General features: G+C 34.7%; 1 protein-coding gene across 11 annotated transcripts in view; it reads right to left on the reverse strand.

The window, feature by feature from the left end:
• The window catches only part of CACNA2D1 (calcium voltage-gated channel auxiliary subunit alpha2delta 1), a 506,034-nt gene that overhangs the window by 414,903 nt on the left and 69,000 nt on the right, over positions 1-22,131 (reverse strand). The gene's annotated exons all lie outside the window — the stretch shown is intronic.

The raw sequence follows: 22,131 nt of genomic DNA on the forward strand, positions 1-22,131 counted from the left end.
TTAAGAAATCATCAGCTTTTAACCACTACATACTACACTACCACAAATATCTTACAGCATGAAGCTTAAGAATATTTTACTTCCAGTCTGGGCATTGTGGCTCATGCCTGTAATCCTAGCATTTCGGGAGGCTGAGGCAGGTGGATCACGAGGTCAGGAGATCGAGACCATCCTGGCTAACACGGTGAAACCCTGTCTCTACTAAAAATACAAAAAATTAGACAGGCGTGGTGGCCGGCACCTGTAGTCCCAACTACTCGGGAGGCTGAGGCAGGAGAATGGCATGAACCCCGGAGGTGGAGCTTGCAGTGAGCCCAGATCACGCCACTGCTCTCCAGCCTGGGCAACAGAGCAAGACCTGTCTCAAAAAAAAAAAAAGAATACTTCCTTAGCGAGGCTCTTAGATTTGGAATTACTGGATCCAATTAGATTTGGAATTATTGGATCCAAGTAATTACTGGAATTACTAGATCCAAATTTTAAAGCAGTAGTTTTGATCATTACAATTATGATTGAAGGATTTAAGTTCAAATCTTTTTCAGGTACAATGTACATCTTAGATGACCATTATGCAATGGACATCTTAAACTATGAGCTATGGATGTCAGGATATTTTAGAAGACCCTAAATCCATGTTCTATATCACTTTTTCCTGGTATTAGAGATATTACCAAATAGAACCACAAAATCTTCCCTATTCATATTAAAATCACTTAATTTGTATTCCTCCATATATTTCACTTATTCTTCCTCAGGTTGTAGACCTAAAGTGTGTATTCCTTTTTGCCAAGGCAAGTATAAAGAAACATTAGTAAGCTAGTAAGAATGTTAGATAATTTATATTTGAATTTGAACTTTTCTCTACATATCTATGTATAATTTCAGTCATGGAGATTTAACTGTGTATATCTTCTCTTCCTTAGGGAAGAAATCCAGTAGTATAAATATAATTTTTTAAATATAAATATAAGTAGTGTAAATATATTTTTTCAGATAAATTTAAATATAACAAAATAAACATGGAATAAAAGTATGACGTGGAAAAGAGATTTAAATGACATGTAAGAGAGCATTTCAAGAATGATGAGCAGAGAAGAGGAAGAAAAAAATGGAAAGTCAGTTATAGAAAAGGATGAAATGCCTTAGAGGAAAACACAGAGGCTTGACTGACATATGAAACAAACTAGTTACTAAATGAAATACATTAAAACTAGGAATACTTTAGCACATATGAAAATAAGGAAGAATACTTATTAAATCACACTGTATGAACAGGATAGAAAAAGGTAAATGAATATCAAGAAACAAAAAACAAAAGAGAGTAAGGCATAAAATAGAGAAAAGTTGTTAGAATAATATTTTGACTAGTGCTACTTATTCGCTGGTGCCTATATTTGAAAAATATTATAAGTAAATACAGTTGTGTCCCATTTTTATATTAAATACAAAAAATTACAGTAGGATACAGGTAGGAGCAAAAACCATTGATACAATAATTTCCTAATTTAGATGAGACTATCTCATTTCTCTAAGCAGGTGCTGAACAAGTACTAGAACCTAGAGAAAATGAGTCATCTCTTCTCAAATATAATTTCCAACACTGACAAATAGTAAGACACGTTATACATCCCTTTAGCTTGAAACTGAGAGGCAAAGAATATATATGTAAGGAAGTGAATGTAACTCATCCCTGAATTCTGATTTATACTAAACTGATGCAAAATATGCATTCTAACTTGTCACAAGTGCACTGTCACTACCAATGTTCATTGAGGTGAACCTGCTTTGGCTAAAAAGCAATTCAGAACCCATCCAATCTTCCCTACCCCACTGACAAGCTGTTAGGAACACTTTATAGGAGCAAGGATTATTTTTTATAAATATGAGGTGTTAACCTGGTTTTCTGAAATGCTTAGGCACTCAGGCTTTCAACCTGGAATTAAAAGGTTATAAAAAATAGAAAATAAGGAAAGGCCCCATTAATCATGAAAGTAAAAAATTACTCAAGTGAAAACACTCATATGAGCAAAAAATTTTTATCAGTCTTTCTCTTTCTTGGTAAATTGTCAAGCACAAATATGTAATCACTAAGCACTATTTTATTAAATTTATACAGAAGACACTATAAAATTTGGGGGGAAATTACAGAGGATACAGCTTTTTCATGTAATAAGCAACTAACATAGCACTCCACTAGGAAGAATTCATTGTTGTTCTTTGTCAATCCATTCAACAAGTACTAGTAACTGCTGGAAAAGATACTAAAAGATGGAGATGCAGGCTGCGTTTAAAACTGGGTCTGGGAGGGAGAGAGAAAACAAGAAGAAGAACATGGTAGGAAATGTTTGAGGAAGCACAAGAGAGTCAATGCTTAGTAAGTAGTGGTATGAGGAGGTTGATAGGAGAGGCTTTCTGGAGTAGTAGCTACTTGAAGTCATATTTGAAAGACAAGTGGAACTTGTCAAAATTGAGCAGAGAGGGAAGTAACAACGAAGGCGGAGAGAATGTAAAACATGACATGTTCAGTAACTTCAAGAGATTCAAATGATTGAGTCCAAGCTTGGTTCAGCAAAAGGTATGGAATGAGAGCAGGAGAGATAGGGAAGAGTGATGGGTCAGGCCAAGGGTCTTAAATACGATTCTGAAACATTTAGATTATATTCTCAAAATAATGGAAAGATACTAGAAAATGAGAAGTCAGAGAGTAAAAAGATCACGTAAATGTATATAAACATGATTAAATTATTTCCCTGACACTGAATGGATGGTAGTTTACAGGGAGAACAGAAATCACAAACAGAAAGTCTAGTTAAGAGGTAAGAAATGAGATGGACTCAGACTAATTTAGTGGTGGTGGAAGGGATAAAGGAAAAAGAAGGGGAGGCCAAGTAGAAGCAACTAACGCAACAGAAATTCTGAAGGATGGACAATAAGATTTCATGCACTGTTGGGTACAGAAAGTGAATGACAGGAAGAAAGTGGGATGATTCAGGGAGTTTCTCAGGTAGAGGATGATGGAAAATTGTGGCATAGAAAGTAAGTATAGGAGAAATAACAGTTTAAAGGGACATTGACAGGTTCATTTTTATTGGTTCAATTAGAGGTATTTTGGGGAGACTCAAGTATAAATATACACTAGGCAATTGAATGGCATGGGTTTAGAGCTCTTGAAAGAGAAATCTCCATAGAAATTAAGATCAATGTATAACTCCCGAAGTAGAGTGAAGAGCGAAAGGAAAGAAATAAACAGTAGTTACAACTCTGGAAAGGTACATTTAAAAAACAAACAGAGGAACCTGAGTAGTATAGAAAAAGGAATCCAAGAACAATGGTATCGCAAGAGCCAAAGCAGAGAGAAGTTTCTAAAGAGAAGAAAGAAGTATACAGTCATCAAATAAGGTGAAAAATTTATCCCACCTTATCTTTGAGGAGAATGAAACATGGAGAATGAGGAATCAGTGTTCTTTTTGGTTTTTAATAGAATAGAAGTGAGCCTATTTCTATGCAAAAAGAGAAAGGCAAGTAGAGAAGGAAATATCAAAGATTCAGGAGAGAACATGTAATTTATTGACAATGATGGGGTACAGGAAATGCCACCCCCAAACAGGGCACCTTGGCGTTTAAGAAAACAGCAAAAGCAAGGAGGTCTTTCTGACCTTCTCCCACGAGGCAGACAATAAAGCCTAGGAAGGTCACTGTCTGACCTCCCTCCCTTCTCCCCTGAAGACTCTCATGTGGCGAGTGTCCTGCCCTATACCCAAAGGGAAGGAACATCACACAGAGACTCCAAGAAGTACTGAATAAACAAGTCTTGCTAAGTTTCCCTAGTTTATTAGTAGATCATACCCTTTCATCTTCTAATCATACTTCTGCAGTACTGTCCATAAAAACATACAGTTTTCCATAGGTTTTGGGGTCATTTTCTGAAAGTTCCTGTGTCACATAAAACTTAATTCATATGCTTTTCTCTTGCTATTTGTCTTTTATGTTATAGGAGATCTCAGCTGTGAATCTTGCAATAGGTAAGAAATCTTTTCTCCCCTACAACTGTCCTTTAAAAGGTTCCAGATATTTTTTCTAGTTTCCAACGTGAGAATGTGGAAGTGAGGGATGAATTAAGAAATAAGTAGAACCAAAGAGAAATCTAATCCATGGGTAGAAGACAGGATACTTCTTCTCTGGAAAATGGAAAGAGAATGTAGATTTGGGGTAAATTGACATAACTGGAATAACTAGAACAAAAGTTGAGATAGTTTTACCTACTGCTCTCTATTTTCTTTGTAATGAAGGAGGACCAGTTATCTGTTAAGGGACAAGAAGTAGGTATTAAGGTAGATAGTTGAAAAGAAAAATTGGAGGCTTAAAAAGAATAGCTGGAGAGTATTTAAGGACTTGGCATTATACTGGAGGTCATCAGTTTCCAATGGTATTAATCAGTATGGCTGTGTGAAATTCTTACTAGTATAGTCTGAGGAGAGCAAGTTCGGGGGAAAAAGGCATTCAGATGAATATGGGGCAGATACCAGCAGGTGACAAAGACAGACAAGGAAAGGCAGTTGACGGTCCTGACAATTTCAAGATCTCCACACATTCTAAATTAACAAGGACTACTAAAATATTTGCTAAAATGTTTTTAATATTTGCATAAACAACGCTTATCTACTTAACCCTTTCTCTATGCAACCAAGAATTTTATCATAATACTTATAAGAAACTGTGAAAATACCAAATTACCAGATTTCAAATTTTTATTTTTTGCATTTTTTGCGTGATAACTTATGAATATACTGCAGAGACTAAATGAGGAGGGCTGAGTATACACACCACACTTTAAATCACCTAACACAAGCATTTTTAAAAGAACAAAATCCTAAAATTATTGTGAAATCAAATTGCTCTAAAAAAGTTTAATAGTTTGAAAATCTTTCTCTTAGAAAAAAAATATATGCAATCTTTGGCTAGCTCAAGAAAGTGCATGGCAACTCATGTATATCTGGTTGTACAGGTATAATAGACCTTGACTAATAGGCACATTGTTTCCATGAGAAAATACATGGAATTTTTCAAATATGCAATGGCAAGAACACACTTAACACTGCTTGTTAGAAATGTATATTCCCTGGCTTCAAGTCTCCAATAGCAACAGAGGTTTCAGTGTTATAAAGGCAGGACTTGAACATGATAGCTAGTCAGAAGAGTAAGAACAATGGATGGTACTTGTGAAAGCAAACAAGGTGAAGCTCCAGAGTTTCCCTATGCAGTCAAGGTACATTTGCAACAGAACTATTTCTTATCCTTTTCCTACCCAATGTTCACCACTGCTCCACTGCCCTCTTGAAACCCATGTTCCTATGGCTCCTATGACCCTATTCCCTGGTCTCTCCTTTTATATTATTATCATCTGACTCCTTTACATTTTCCCAAAGCCAAATTGGTCATTTCTCAGCATCTGTCTTTGATTTTATGTGCCATTCTGCTTCCTTACTTCTCTTTATTTCTACTTCTTCAAAATCTCCATGTATAATATCTAAATCTGAGCTCCAGTTCTACCTTAACTACCATTTGATCATTTCATCTAGATGTCCCACCATTCCTTTCAAATATGTACAATATTGAACTCAATAGCTTCCCTCCCCATACTATAAACCCTCTATGTCCCTTCTCCTTGTTGGAAAATCATCTCCCCAGTCATCAGACTCCATACCATCAATTTCTTCATTTTATCCCTCCTCCAGTCCTTTGTTTAATAATAGTATCTCAGCATTTTTCCAACACAGAGCTAATAGCTAAATGCCTTGAGACCTTATTTTATACTATCTCTATGCTAAAGTGTTTAATATGCATTCTCTCATTTAGTCATCATAAAAATTATTCATCTTTCACTGATGAGAAAAATTAAGAGATGAAGAAAATTTAGAAAAGATAAGCTACACAGCCCGCTAGCTTTTTATTTTCAAAGACCTTTTAATCCAACCAACCTCACACATTTCCATGCATGCTGACTGTCCTTTTCCATATTCTGCCTTTGCTCTTTATATAACCTCTACCTGGAATTAATCTCCCACTTACGTCATGAATGGATAAATCACACTAATATTCCAATATCACCTTTCACAAATTCCCAAATTAAAATATTCTTGTCTCTCCACGGAACTTCAAAAGTCCTTTAATTTTGCTGTGCACTTATTTCCTTGTACTTTCATAATTAGATGAATATACATTTATTCTCATTTATCAATGCATTTCCAAAGTTTTTATGACAGTGCTTTGAATATAGTAGACACATAAGTATTTATTGAATAGAAAAGTAAATTGAAATGAAATGCAATTGCACTACCATTTTTTTAAATAGGTATCTTTATTTAACGCCTTAATGCATATCTTCTCTCCATAATCCACATCAGAAAAAAAATGAACTGCTGGACCGATGCATCTGTAAACAGCATCCACTTTTCAATAAGTAGCAGATTATCAAAATGTAGACTTAATACTCTAAAGAAATTATTAAATCTCTAGAGTGTATGCCTTAAAATTCCAAATATTTTGTGTGTATTAATTGTCATAGAAAAAAAAGTCTTATAATCCTTCTCTGTCCCTACAATAACTCATTACAGAGTTGACTAGCAGTACAAGGTTTCCAAATGTTAGGTGTTCACAAATTCAATAAAATTTGAAGCAGCCACCAAAATATCTCTTAAAATTGATGCAAATCTTTTACTGAATAGTTGAAAAAATCTTTTATATCTTCTACTTCACTTTATTGTACAGAAACAGCCCAAATTCTAAAAGCAAACATATAAAATATGCAGATTTTCATTAAGTTTGAGATAAAAAACTTGCCATTCAATTAATATTGTTCCTTTTGAGGTGGATTTGTCTGTAATGTGGCTTTCAAAAGAGTAGTGCAGTGCATTCAGAAAACTCTTTAGTTTCAAAATGAAAAAAATACGGTAATCCATTTCATTTTGTGTGCATGTGCAAAACAACAAATTCAGAAAAACACAAATTACACTTTGTGTAATCTACTGTAAAAGTATAACAGTTGAGTATAAAGTGTCAAGTCTGCATAGTTATCTATTTAATTGTTTTAAATCCTAAGCTAAAGACAGAATTTGCCTGGTTGGAGCAATGCAGCCAGAATGATAGCTAAGAATTGTTATAATAGGCCCTATCCAAGATTAACTGTCTTTCCTTCCTATATTTGATGTGCCTAAGTCCTCTGGAAAAAAAGTATAATGTGTGTAAACCTACTCCTATTTGTAAGGAGAGAATATCGAAACAGACCTTTTTTTCATGCGCTTCCCAATTTATTCCACTAGCAACTATCACAGAGACAAAGAGGGAATGGGAACTATACCATAGAGAAAATGGAAAGGAAGAGGGCTTGTTACAGTAAGGGATTTATAGGAGGGGTAGTGGGAAAGTGAGATGTCTGTACCACTTGGAGCCTTATCCTAAGGCAATTCTCTGATTTTTGCCACTATTTTTAAGAAATCATTTATTTTTAACCTAAGCAAATAAGAGACATAGTTATGCCCTGTGGAGCTGAGAAAAAATTTAAATATCAAAAGATCTAACAAACTGGCCACTTCAGTTGTGTGGATGCATAAATAGCTTATCATAAATCTGAAGTAATAAGATCATATATTTCAAAAGTCTAGTGTTCCACTTGCTATAAATACTCTACCAATGCCAAACTGTTCCTATTTTTGTTATATAATAAACCACCCACAGTGTTCCTGTAGTTGGGTAAAAATAACATAAGTAAGCCAAAGATTTAGATAACCTAGACATGAAATTTTGCTAAATATGCATTTCTTATAACATGGATAAGTGTACAATTAATTTTTTTTTTTTTTTTTTGGTATAAAGGGAGTGCTTGTTGTCTACATTAAATCATAGGATTGTTTGTGAGATGGGTGTCATGCCAGGAATGTTAGTTAGTTCCTGAAATTATTCTCAATTTAAACCATTTTCAATAACACTGCTGCTCTGTTTTTAGAAAGCTGTTTCAACTTGTGAAGTGCTTTAGTATTCCATTTTTGACTAGAGTAATCCTGTAAGAAATGCAGAAAAGGATGTGCTCATGCTAATCAGTGGAAAGGTAAAGTACTTGAGAGTAGGAGAAAAGACTATCACTAAACTCTGATTCCTAAGCTGTTCATGTTTCTCTGCCTTCATTTTCTGGGTTTTTTTTTTTTTTTTTTTTTTTTTTCCTGCTCGTGTGTGTGTGTGCGCGCATGTGTCGTGTGTAGTTAATCCACATTACAAATTTCATACTCATAGCTCTCAAAGGCCCTGAGATCTACTGTTGTTCATAAGGTCTTCTTTTCACGAGATCTAAATTTATTTTCATGAGATCTTCTTTTCCACTATCTTGGATTGATTTTTGTTTTATCCAAGTATTTTTTTTCATCTTTTCTTTATTTTCTTCCTCAGCTGCAGCGATTTGCTTCCAGCTTCCAAGACAACAAATAAAAATTATACTTTGGGGTTGATAGTAACGTAGTTCCATGGGTTAGCTGGGGGGAGGGTTCTCATATATGAGATTTGTTCCCTGAAGCCTTGAGGGCTTTGTTTTTTATCCTTCCACATCACAATTAGTTACAACCTCTAGCATAGTCCCGGGTAGCCTGATGCCAGCTGAGGTGTCCCACATGGCCACACAATCTGCTGCTGGTGTTTCTATGAACCAAATGAGCTAAAATTCTAATTGCTCATTACAAAATCTCCATTCATTTTATTGAAGATCTTTCCCTTTATTGTTTATCTGTGATTTTTCTCAGCCATTGCAAATTGTTCACAAAATTTACTTTAGCCTATTTCAAGCATGTATTTAATTATTATTTAATTACCATGACATTACTTAATGTCACGGTAAAAATTTCCTTATTTTCTTTACTTCTAGGAATTTTTAGCTGAGCATTCATAATATTTCCAATACTATAAAAACCTCAAATGCTTATTACGTTTGGATTCTAACCTAAATGGCGAATCCACTTCCCCATATAGGTAAGTATCTCCAGTCCAGCCTGTTGAATGGTTTTACAAATATGTCAGTTTTGTCATGCTCTTTAAATATGTTTTCTACTAAACTGAAATCACCTCTCTAATCATCTTAAGCTCCCGAAAATCACCCAAGTCTGGGCTTGGTGATTTTGGTTCCTCCTCTGGCCTATTCAAGTCCTCAAACTCTCATATTTTTTCTTTTCTCTAAGTATCTAAAATATATACAGCCTGTCCTACAGAATGTTACACATCTAGACATATTGTTTTATATTAGTGTTATTTCTCCAACAATATTTAATTTCCTTGAATGGATGGGCCATAGCTTATCGTGTTCTGAGACTATCTAGCACAGTTCTGAGCATACAGAGGTACTAAGAAACAACAGGTAATATCTATTGAGCACCTATATGTCAGGAACTGTTCTAAACATGTTATGTGAACATACTCTTTAATTCTCACAAAAATCTATTGAGGTAGATACTGTTATTAGTCCTACTTTACAGATGAGGAAACTGAGGCATAGAGAGGTTAAGTTACTTACCAAAGGACACAAAATTAGTAAGTGGGAAAGCAGTTTGCCCTGAGAAGTCAATAACACATAATTCCATTAATAAATGCTAACTGATGCCATGGTCTGATTCATGGTTTGGTTTTCATTGTTAAACCACCAGATAGTAGTCCTCAACTCTCCTCTCATCAGAACTTGGAGATACCTCCTGTTTTCTAGTTTACAGACTGTCATAGCCCTAGGTTCAAAGTCTGTTTCATTGATAGAAAGAGAGAAAATAACATTTGCAGAAGTCTTTCTTTACATGGCAAGAAAAAAGGCTATTGTCGTTAGAAAATAAAGATTTAAAAACAAGAATATCTAAGTATGTTCTTCCTTAAGACATCTCAGTGGAAATACGTACATATTAATAATTATTCCTTCAATGCTATAATTTTTCCTCACCTTAAATTTTTAAGTTTTCATCAGTATTTTCAAATTAAACAAGCACCATTTACTTTGCTTACAACCAGAAGTTGTACTACTTTCATTAACATAACATGACATCCTCAGTGTTATGCATTAGGTCCACAGCAATTGATTCTGATATTATTTATAACATGCACACAAGACTTCACATACAGTAGCAGGTTAGGTGTAGAGGCAGCCGTGATATGTTTATAAACATAAAATATTCTAAAAGCAACATTAAGTCCTTCAATATGCATAGAAAATATGACTATGTCAGCTGGCCTTCCTTGTTTTTATGATGTAGGTTCAGATATACAAACAAATATATGAATATAAAACCAGGACCCAAATTGACTCATGTGGCACTTCTTTTAAATATAGCCTATAGTGTAATCTGCTGACAGCTGTTCTAAGACAGAGCTTATTTAACAATCAAAAAGCTGTCAATGCAAATATATTAACTTGCAAATTAGAAAGACAATAACTCTCTGAAAACCATCAGAAAAGAATATTGCCAGGTTATTCCATCTTCAACATTTTTTTTAACATTAAGTAAACGATTCTAGAGAAACAGAAATGAAGCCTTTGAATATGAGATGGTAAACATCTTTCTAGCTCAAAAAATATATTGCAACTTTAATTGCTTTCAACCTTTTTGTCCTCACAGAACATGGTTCTCTCTGACCCTCTTTGCCTGAGCAGCATATACATTGCCCTTATGTTCCCCTCTGCTGGCCTGAGCACAGTGAACATTCTAAACAGAAGATTGTTTCTTAGATAGGAATTAGAGACAGCTCCCTTTCCTAACCTGCTCAATCTAAATGAAAAACAGTTTTGTTTTTCCCCATTAATGCAGTAAAAATAACAATGAGAATTGTGTTTAAAAATAATGTTTATCAAATGGCAAAAAAGTTACAATTTTTAGCACTATCCAATAACCCCTTTCAAAAACTGTGAACCATTAGTGCAAAGTTTATGTAAATGTCCAAGTAATACAGAAAAACAAATCATTTTTAATTTCTTGGTCATGCTTTCAACTATTTTTCAATTTGAATTTTCAGTGTTTCAAATTATGTAACATTTGCTAATGTTTAAAAAACAATATTATATAATTATGATCTTTTATGTATTATATGTTGAAAAGCAGGTCAAAATCTAGGCAATTAAATTTTTTTAAATATTAAAATATTAGGGAGAAAAAGCACTTTGTATAACTAAATCCAATAGAAGCTTGCATATACGCTCAGTAAATTAAAAACACGCTTTAAGACATGATTAATGTATGTACAGTTATTGGAGAAGGTTTTTTAAACATTATTTTTCTATTTAAATATTTAATATCATATAATTTGTTAATACTAACAAAAGAAAAAAAACACAGTGTTAGCTCTATTTTCTCTTATGGGGAAGCAAATGTCAAGATGGTTACTGGAATTTAAATTATTAACACAAAATGTGAAATAAACACTTTAAAACACAATAGCTGATCTCATAAAATGCCTCATTTGTGTTGATGTTTATATCTTTCATATTTCAAATAATTATTCTGTAATTAGAAGCAAAGACTTGAAAACTGAATCATATTCAATCATCTTAGATACAGGTAGGAGGCATTTAACAAGCCCCGGTGAAAAGAGAATGGTATTTTAGCTTGAGGTCCCTGCTGTAGATGGCACGCCCATGTAACTCATCATCTTTATGAAATATGAAAGAATCATGAAGCAGCCAGTAACATGAATTAAACATCAACATTCCAAATGAATTGTTGCAGTCTCCTAATTTTTTTTTCATTATTAGTCATTCTGTCACTGTTCCTAGTGCTCCATTTAGAGCACATCCCAATGTGGATTTCAACAAGCAGTTTTAAAATGGACCACCCTGTATTGTAACGTTAAAGTCTAAAGATTTCTGAGGCTAGATCTGTGAATCATATGTGACTCAGCAGCCTCCCACAGGCCTGAAAACCCTTATATTCTCTCTCAAAATGTTCCTTCTGTAGAAGAGAGGCTGAATGGACTCCTTTATCACTATTCAGGAAATACAAAAGGACTTGAGCACATGCAATCCATTAGAATTCACACTACCTGTTTTAGGTCACCTGCAGTAACAGAGGAAAAAAGGCCCTTCAGTGCATCTCCTGCTGTCTGCAGAACTGTCTTTTCAACTACCCTACATGTATTTTCCCAAAGCTCTGGTTTATCCTCTCATGTCTCTTGATCATATCAGGGAAATACTGACCTCATAGGCATTTATATCACCTTTGGACATCTTGTAAGTGAACCTTGAACTAAGATTATTTCTCTAGTTAATGCAAGTAATAAATATTTTCAAATACTTCCAGAAACTGCAGAAGAAAACATCATGGTCTTCTAGTCCAGTTCTTAATAAATGGAAGCCTCCTTTATACATTACACATGAAAAAGTATCATGGTAATTCTCCCAAATACTTCCTGCAATGGGCATTCATTACCCTACTGAAAACCTTTCTATTTAGGTGCAAAACTGTCAGAAAGTTCCGCTAGGTGCAAAATAAATGATGGTATAATTGTCTTATGAATTGGCAGGCAATCCCCTAAAATAAGACCTACTCTTTACATATACTTCTACATTGCTTACTTTTTCAATGATTATTATAACTTTGAAATGTGTAAGTTACAAAAATTTCAGAAAAGAAATTAAGTGTCCTCAGGCATCCGATTTCTAACGCCTACCAAAAGAACACATAAAATAGTCATTTTTATAATGTATGCAGCTGACTTAGTTATATGTGGTCATCTGACTACCATAGTTTTATTTGTTTTTTTGTTTTTTTTTTTTTTTGAGATGGAGTCTCACTCTGTCGCCCAGGCTGGAGCGCAGTGGTGCGATCTCAGCTCACTGCAAGCTCCGCCTCCTGGCTTCACGCCATTCACCTGCCTCCACCTCCCAAGCAGCTGGGACTACAGGCACCCGCCACCACATGCAGCTAATTTTTTGTGTTTTTTAGTAGAGAGGGGGCTTCTCCATGTTAGCCAAGATGGTCTCGATCTCCTGACCTCATGATCCATCCGCCTCCACCTCCCAAAATGCTGGGATTACAGGCGTGAGCAACCACGCCCGGCCTGTTTGTCTTTATCCTTAGATTTAATCAGCATGAAAGGAATGAACAAAAGTACATGTGTATAAAGGGCAAGGTGAGACTTTTTATCTTGATCCTATTAAAAGAAAAGCAAATCAGCAATTAATGGCAAAATAAGTAGTAATGATTAATAAACATCTTACCTAAGTTTTGGATAAATACTTTGTGACCAGGTGGTGGTCAGGCAGCCCTAGACATACTAAGTTCTTGGACCTAGGCTTGGAGTTTATGGATGGACTGGGTCTGATTCTCCAGCCAGGTTCTTCAGACTATAGATCTAAGGAGGATCAATAGCCAGCGTCTAAGGACAAAGCTGAAGCCAAGAACCAAACAAGCAACCCAAAGGAATAATGATTCAAAAAGGTTGGGCAAAGACAGGGCTCGGCGGCTCACGCCTGTAATCCCAGCACTTTGGGAGGCTGAAGTGGACAAATTGCTTGGGGTCAGGAGTTCAAGATCAGCCTAGCCAACATGGCAAAACCCTGTCTCCACGAAGAAAAAAAAAGAATAGCTAGGCATGGTAGCTCATACCAGCTACTCAGGAGGCTGAGATACAAGAATCGCTTGAACCCAGGAGACAGAGGCTGCAGTGAGCAGAGATCACGTCATTGCACTCCAGCCTGGGTGATATAGACCTGTGTCAAAAAAAAAAAAAAAAAAAGAGTTTGGCAGAAAGATTGCAGGGCTCTGGCTAGGGGACTGCAACTGGAAACAAGAACATAGCAAATGTCAAAGATAGAGCAAATCAATTCAGAACTGTGGATCTAGCTCAAGAAGTTCACAATATGATTAAGGACCTACATATAGAGTCTTGCATTGTTGTCCACCTGTGGATATAAAGGTAAAAGCCCTGACTGGTTAAGAGAAATGGTCAAAAAGTTTTGTTTAAAGACCTCCACTCTGTATATAGTTTCTTGCTCTGGGATACCAAACTGCACCATGCTAAATGCCACTAAAATGAGAAATTAATTTTGTTTTTCTTATTTCTATAATAAAACTGCTATCTAAAAAGTGCATAATATACTTCTTTTATGGTAATGCCAGGGCTTAAATTAGAATCTTATTCTTGACCCTCCCAATCAGATTCTTCCTGCTAGATTTTTCAAAAAGCACATGGAAATCACCTTGGATAAATTCAAGCATAGTGTATATACTGTCCATCTAAAGAAAACATCTCTGTCAGGATTGTGGGAAAAGGTTTCTAATTGCCATCCAAGCTGGTCTTGTTCCCTATGTTCAGTTTTCTGATGGGACAGAAGGGAAAGTTTATGGAATGAATGGATGAATGGGCAGACAACAGGATTAATGCAAGAGACTCTGTTGTGTTCATCACAATGTCTTTCCTCTTCAGTAGAGACGTTCAGGGAGGGCATAAAGCTAGTAAACCCAGGAGAAATAACACATTCCTGATTGACCAATTCTCTCTCAATTTATAACACAGCCACCTGGCACTAGATAAGAATAAAACAGGGAAAATAAAACAAGGAATTGAAAGAGATCCAGAGAACCCAAAGGAAAATAGATTGAGAGAAGGAATAAGGGACAAGGACATCTGGAAGTTGGGAGAAGTGGGGAAGACAGTAGAAAAAGGACACTAGAAAGGAATGCACATTTTAGAAAAAGAATGTGGGGTTTCCCTTAAAAAATGAAAATTTACTTTTGCACGTTAAAAACAATTGGCCTTCCACCAAAAACTGTAAACAATGCACTATCTAATGCACTACTGTTCAAATATTCATTGCAACTTTTGAGGTATACAATTTTCAGTCCTCTAGACTAAAATGACCTAACCTTTAACACATATATGATGAAACATATGATTACTGTGGTTTATTTTGCATGGAAGTGTAAAGACAATTCTCTTATAAGACTATTTTTATTCAGAAGAAAGTATTTTTGTTTACATTCAATTTATTCTCAGGAAAGTAATGTTCATTGATTTTCATTGCTCAAGAATACATCCTTTCAGTGTGAGTAAGGGATTCAAATAACATTGATTTTTGTGGTGTAGACCAATGACAGATCAATGAATGAATGATGTTTTGTTTATAGCAGTCATTGGGTTAGCTATATACAGAGAAATGAAGTTCATAACTGTGCATCTCTACATTTTTAGCTATGCTTTTATTTGAGTCTTTCTATGAAAGACACAATATTGTTTCTTTTTTTAAATACTGAAGAGCTAGCTATATGTACTTCTAAACATTAGGTAGTCATCTTTCGCATTTTCTGAAGTGTTATACGTGGCTAATTGGAGAGGTTTGAAGACAGCCTGAGCTTATATTGCACAATTTGCATGACCCTTATAGTTATTTTCTCCTGAACACAGTTAGATGACAGACAAGAATACTGGGTACTCAAGCTACTACTGGGATGAGGTCTCTTTGTCGTCCTCTATCATTCTGACAGGGGGCCTCTTTACTCCCTACTCTCTTAGCCAGGGAATGGGGAAACGTTAGCACTGAGAGCCTCAAAAGGGAAAAGGAACCAAATGGCAAATAATACCAAAGCCAACTCTCCTCCTAGAACACTCGTTGCTACAACACAGACATATAGGACCATATACTCACTTTCACTTTGGGGAACAGAAAGAAATTTTGATCTTGAACTTGTGTTGTCTGTAGTATTTGACACCATCATCGAAAAGCAGTTCCTTTTATTCTAATATAATGTCAACTTTTGTTGTAGATTTGCGGGGTATATATGCAGGTTTGTTATATGGGTATATCGTGTAATGCTGAAGTCTAGGGTACAAATGATCCCATCACCCAGGTAGTGAACATAATACCCAATAGGTGGTTTTTCAGTCCTTGACCCCCTCTCTCTATCCCAACTCTAGTAATCTCCTTTGTTTATTATTTCAATCTTTATAACCATGTGCACCCAATGTTCAGCTCCCACTTATATCAATGAGAGCATGTGGTATTTGGACTCCTGTTCCTGCATTAATTCTCTTAGGATAATGGCCTCCAGTTGCATCCATGTTGCTGCAAAAGACAATACGTCATTCTTTTATATGACTGTGAAGTATTTCATGGTAGGTGTGTACCACATTTCTCTATCTAATCCACTGTTGATGGGCACCTAGGTTGATTCCATGTCTTTGCTATTGGGAATAGCACCACAATCACTGCAATGAACATGAGTGTATTTGTCTCTTTGGCAGAATGATTTATTTTCCTTTGGGTATATATCCAGTAATGGGATAGATGGGTTGAATGGTAGTTCTGTTTTAAGTTCTTTGAGAAATCTCCAAACTGCTTCCCAAACTGCTAATTACCATTCCCACCAATAATGTATAAGTGGCCCCTTTTCTCCACAGCCCTGCCAGCATCTACTGATTTTGAACTTTTAATTTATTTATTTTGTTTTTTTTTGACAGGGCCTTGCTGTGTCACCCAGGCTGGAGTGCAGTGGCATGAAAAGGGCTTCTAGGCTCAAGCAATTCTCCTGCCTCAGCCTCTCAAGTAGCTGGGACTACAGATATGCACCACAATGCCAGGGTATTTGTTTTTTAATTTTTTGTAGTGACAGGGCCTCACCATGTTGCCCAGGTTGGTCTCAAACTCCTGGGCTCAAGCAATCTTTCCACCTCAGCCTCCCAAAGTGGTAGGATTACAGGCATGAGCCACCATGCCTGGTTGATTTTTGACTTTAAATATCCATTGTGACTGCTGTGAGATGGTATCTCACTGTGGTTTTGATTTGCATTTCTCTGATGATTAGTGATGTGGAGCATTTTTTGGTACGCTCGGTGGCTAGAAAACCTGTTCCTAATAGTGTCCACTGTTTTCTCTCCCTACCATGCTTTCTCTCCATGCCTTTGTATTTTTTCTCATTCCTTTAAGCACCAGGTCAAATGTCACCACCTCACAGACGCATTCCTGACCATACTACATAAATGCATCACTTTTCCCTGCCTTCTGTCCTTCACATCAGGTTCTCATTGTTTCTTCAGACACTCACAACCATGCAATTATTATATTTGTCTGTTTACTTGTTTTCAGCCTCTTTCCTCCAGAATGTAAACAGCTCAAAAGGAAGTGTTTTTCACCTGAAGTCAAAAGCACTTATCTTTGCACTGAGATAAAATGGTTGCCCAGATAAGTATTAATTAAATAAAAAAAAGAATGACTCTTTGAGGGAAGCAAGGAGAGTAGTCAAATTGGTATATTAGCAAGGTGTGATAAACAAGGTTTTTATTGAAAAAGCATAGACTTTTTAATCCAATAATTTCTCTTTTTTCTTAACTACCAGAATGGAGAGGATACGGGTAAAAATAATCTTAGCTGACAGAGACCATAAAGTTTCTTTTAAAGTCACATGGAAAAAAAAATTTCTATTTGAAATATCTGAATTTTTACACAAAATGTCCACAAAACTTTCATACGGAGAAAAAAAAAAAAAAAAGATCACTGTTTCCTTATCAAATTTCAAAATTCAGGGAGGGTGAAGCCATCGCATTAGCAACCTCAGTGTAATCGAGAGTAATGATTTCTGGGCTCTGTCCCCCGACACTAGCTTTGATCCAGCAACATACTTAAAAGAGGCACTGCCACCACTGCCAGTTTGCTCAGCTACCTACATCTTCAACTGCCAGCATCTACTTTGGTTGTGGGAATGCTCCTTGTCGCAAGCAGAAACTTCAACCCGAAGGATTGTAGAAGTATCTCCCTATGAAATTCAAGTATTGGCAGACTAGAATAAATGTTTAGATTCTTCAGAGAAAAGCAGCCAAACAAATTGTGTGGAAATATACGGAAGTTACTATTTAACATTATATGGCTTTGCCAATTGCTAAAATTACTTTTAAAAGCTCATTAAGTTCTGTGAAGCAGGAAAGTAATGACACCATAGCTGATCTCTCATTCAAAGTCACAAGCAGATTCCTAAATGGAAAGGAAAATAGAGTATCTGCATTTTTAGACTTTAAACAAATCCATGTACTGTTTTATTTTACTTTAAATTTTTGAGACTATTAATTCCAAGAAATGCATTATTTCACATATTTTATGTTTTAATCTAACCTCAATTTCCAGAGTTGCTAAGAGACTAAAATTCTATTATTGAACAAAAAAAAGTAAATTAAAATAAATAAAGCCATAAGGACTTGTTATTTGTAATATCTCCAGCCTATCAGTTTCCTCCTTTTTCAGAAATTTCCAGATACGTCACAGTCATAGTAATTTACATTTCAACTATTCCATAAGGAGCCTCCATAAACTAATCTTCCTATACTTCCAATCTTTTCTTCTATCAATATTTTTTGTTTTGCTGTACATAACAATGACTCTTGTATAATTCTCATTCCAGAATAAGCTGAGTTCATCTTAGATCATTCTGTGTAAAATGAAGAAGTCTGAAATATTTTGAGTAGGGAATGTTACTAATCACATACTTTCCATTTTCCCAATTTACAGACACTTCACTTTCTATTTTTTTCTGCGGGGAATGTCACTTCCTTGAAATCTCCTTTCTAGAAAATTTCCAATCATCTTTTGAGGTTAAATTTAATAGTTTATTCTCTGTAAATCCCTTTAGGCTGGATTTACATACAATTATCAAAATTTACATACAATTATCGAAAAGAGTTTCGCATTTCATAGTAATTATTTCTTTGTCAAATTCTCCATTAAACTTTAAGCTTCATGCAGACAGTGAGAGTGACTAATGCTTAATACCTAGTAGGAATTCGTTAAATGTTTAATGAATTAATGTTAATTCTATTACATGAATAACTGTCTTTGTCACCCCTTTCTCCTTTCATTTTACACTGCCACTGCTTTTAGGGACTTTTTCATCTAATATATGGAATACTGCATTTTCTGGCTAACTGGTCAATCTGACTCTGGCTTCCTCTGCCTCCAGTGCTTCAACAGCTCTTTTTTCAGAGTAAATATTAATGGATGATAGTTTGTAGTAGCACCAACATTACTTTTCTGAATGTAAAATTAATGTGTATATTCATTACATCACAAGAAATAGTAAAAAGTTATTCCACTACTAAAACAGGCCAAGAAAAAAAGACAGAATATAAGCTGATTTCACCTATGACCATAAGCACAATCCTATATAAAATACTGATAAGTCAAATCCGACAGACATTTTCAAAAATAGTATATCACGACCAAGGAATAGTTGTTTTAGGAAGATAATAGATATTTCACCTTAGAATAGCCCAGTTCCTCCATAAATTTAAATAACCTCTCTGAGTCTGCTTCTTTATCTAGGTTTGAGAAACTGAAATCAATTAAGACAAAAAGAAAACCATTCAGAGCAATGCCTGGAACATATTAAATAAACAACTATGATTAATATTATATTATTTTCAGCTTGTAATGTAATCCAGTAAATTAACAGATGATGGCAAAAATGGCCTAATCATTTCAATGACTGTCCCCCAAAATGTTTTTATTAATATTCCATTTTTATTCTTGCTAAAAAATTAGGGTGTTAGAAAGAGAAAGTTCTTTAACTTACACATTATCTACCATATAGATGTGTGAAAAAAATATTTAATGTTAAAAATCTTTAAAATATTCCACTTAAAGACAAAAGGAAGAATGTTCACTCTCATTAGTCCAATAATGCTGTTATAGAACTCATAGTTAATGTACTAGGACAAGAAAAGAAATACAAGGGATAAGCTTCAGGAAAGAAAAGAACAAAAACTTTTATTATGTAGCATATGACTGTCTACATAACAATCTAAGAGAATAAACTGATGAATTACTAAATTAACTCACAGTTAAGTATGAAATTTTGGAAAATCAATATGAGAACTGTCAACAAATAAGTGGAGCAGTATACAGAGAACTAGAAATTGTCAGGATAAAAAGGATTAAAATTGGTGATAAGAAACTCAGCCTCACTAATAACCAATTAAACAATTAAAATACACCAAAATATTTTATTACAAATCAGATAAACAATAATTTTAGAATATTGACAACACTGGGAGAGATGGATGGATGGATGGATGGATGGATGGATGGATGGATGGATAGATAGAAATAGAGACATACAGATATAGATACAGAAATAGATATAAGTAGATACAGATACTCTTTGAAAGCAAATCAGGAAATATTGTTCAAATATTTTCAAAGTGAAAAATACCTATTCTCTATTCATGTCTAGGTTTCTATCACAAGGAAATGCTCTGAAAAATACATAAAGTAATATGTATAAGGATGTTCACTGAAACATTATTAGTAATAAAAAATAAATAGAAGAAATCCAAATATTACCAACTAAGGGAACTCCTTAAACAGTCTAAGGTACATCAATTCCATGAAATATGCAGTAGTTAAAATATTGAATTAAAAATAAAGGATTTAAAAATAATGAAAAGATCTCAAGAACTTTAGTGAAAAAGCAAGTCATAATAGAGTTATCCAAATGTATATGTAAAAAAATAAATATTTGATTCTATATGCATTCACACAAGGAGCACCATACGCAGTGAACACTACTGAAAAGACACATCTGAACTGTTAATAATAAAATGGGTAGTGAAAGTGGGGGATGGGTTATAAGGGGTGTCCTCTCTAGTTTATTTTGTATGTAACTTATTAGCTGCTTGCATCTTTTGCAAAATAATGCATAGTAATGTAATGAAAATAGAAATTGTAAAGGGTAATTCACACCTCATCACAGAAAGAAAGGGGGCACTAATTAACATGATTTGGAGTATTTCTCATTTAGTAAGGGTATAGCAAAGTGATGGGTAAAGTTCTTGTGCTCTGGGCTAGACTTGGGTTTTAATTCCGGTGTGGCTGTTTCTGAAATGATGTGAGACAGTTACATCATCATTTGAAAAATTAGGCTAGTAATGGCACATAACTCACAAGGTTTTTTTGTAAGGATTAAAAAAGATCTTATATAGAAAATATTTAAAGCAATGTATGGTACATAATAAATATTTACTAAGTTTCTGTTGCACTACGAAGTCTAAAATGCTAAGAATTTAAGCTTAAGGCTGACAAATAAAAGTATTGCTAATCTATAGCCTTAATTCTTTTTTCTTTCTTCTTCTTTTTTTTTTTTTTGAGACAGAGCTTTGCTCTTGTTGCCCAGGCTGGAGTGCAATGGCAAGATCTCGGCACACTGCAACCTCTGCCTCCTGGGCTCAATCAATTCTCCTGCTTTAGCCTCCTGAGTAGCTGGGACTTCAAGTGCACACCACCACCCCCAGCTATTTTTTGTCTTTTTAGTAGAGATGGAGTTTCACCATGTTGACGAGGCTGGTCTCGAACTCCTGACCTCAGGTGATCTGCCTGCAAAGTGCTGGGATTACAGGCATGAGCCACCGTGCCTAGCCAGTCTTAATTCTTTTAAGAACCAATAATTATTTACATTAGAACAGCTGTGCTCTCAATATTAAACTCTACTGAAAAAATCACTTATTCTAGAAGAGATTTTATAAAAACTTTTCATTTTAATGAAATTCTATGAAATGTTTAACGTGCAATTTCTTTAAAAGACTATAGGCCTGGTATGCTGTACAACTGTTTGTCATTTTCATGCTTTTAATTCCCTTCTGTATTTTTTCTATATTTAATAAACATTCTATTATTAGAAAAAGAAAATGAAATTAACTAAACTTTAATTTCATATATTGAACAAATTAATATGATTTGAAGCTTAAAAACTGTAGATTATTGGATTTGGATATTATCTTTGATATGTATTTTTGTATAACACAAAAAGCATGCTCAACTACATGCTTAATTAACTTACATATAAATTTTGTTCCAAGGCAATATCCCCAAAATTAAAAATATAGTAAACAAAAATATTAGCTCAAAAATAAGCTATAAACTTTAAAATATTGTGCAGCTTTATTGTAGCATTTCCAAAATCACCAGGTAATTTTAACATAAATATTCCTCCAAAAATCTGTTCAGTCCTCTGGCAATTAGTATGAGATTCTTCACTGCATTTAAGATATGAATGAATTAGTTCTCTAGTAAGTAACTTACAAAATTGATTCATATAAAGAAAGCAAAAATAAATTCAATGAGGCAAAATCTAATATTGTATA

The sequence above is a fragment of the Papio anubis genome, chromosome 4, assembly GCF_008728515.1.
Source record: "Papio anubis isolate 15944 chromosome 4, Panubis1.0, whole genome shotgun sequence".
NCBI lineage: Eukaryota > Metazoa > Chordata > Mammalia > Primates > Cercopithecidae > Papio > Papio anubis.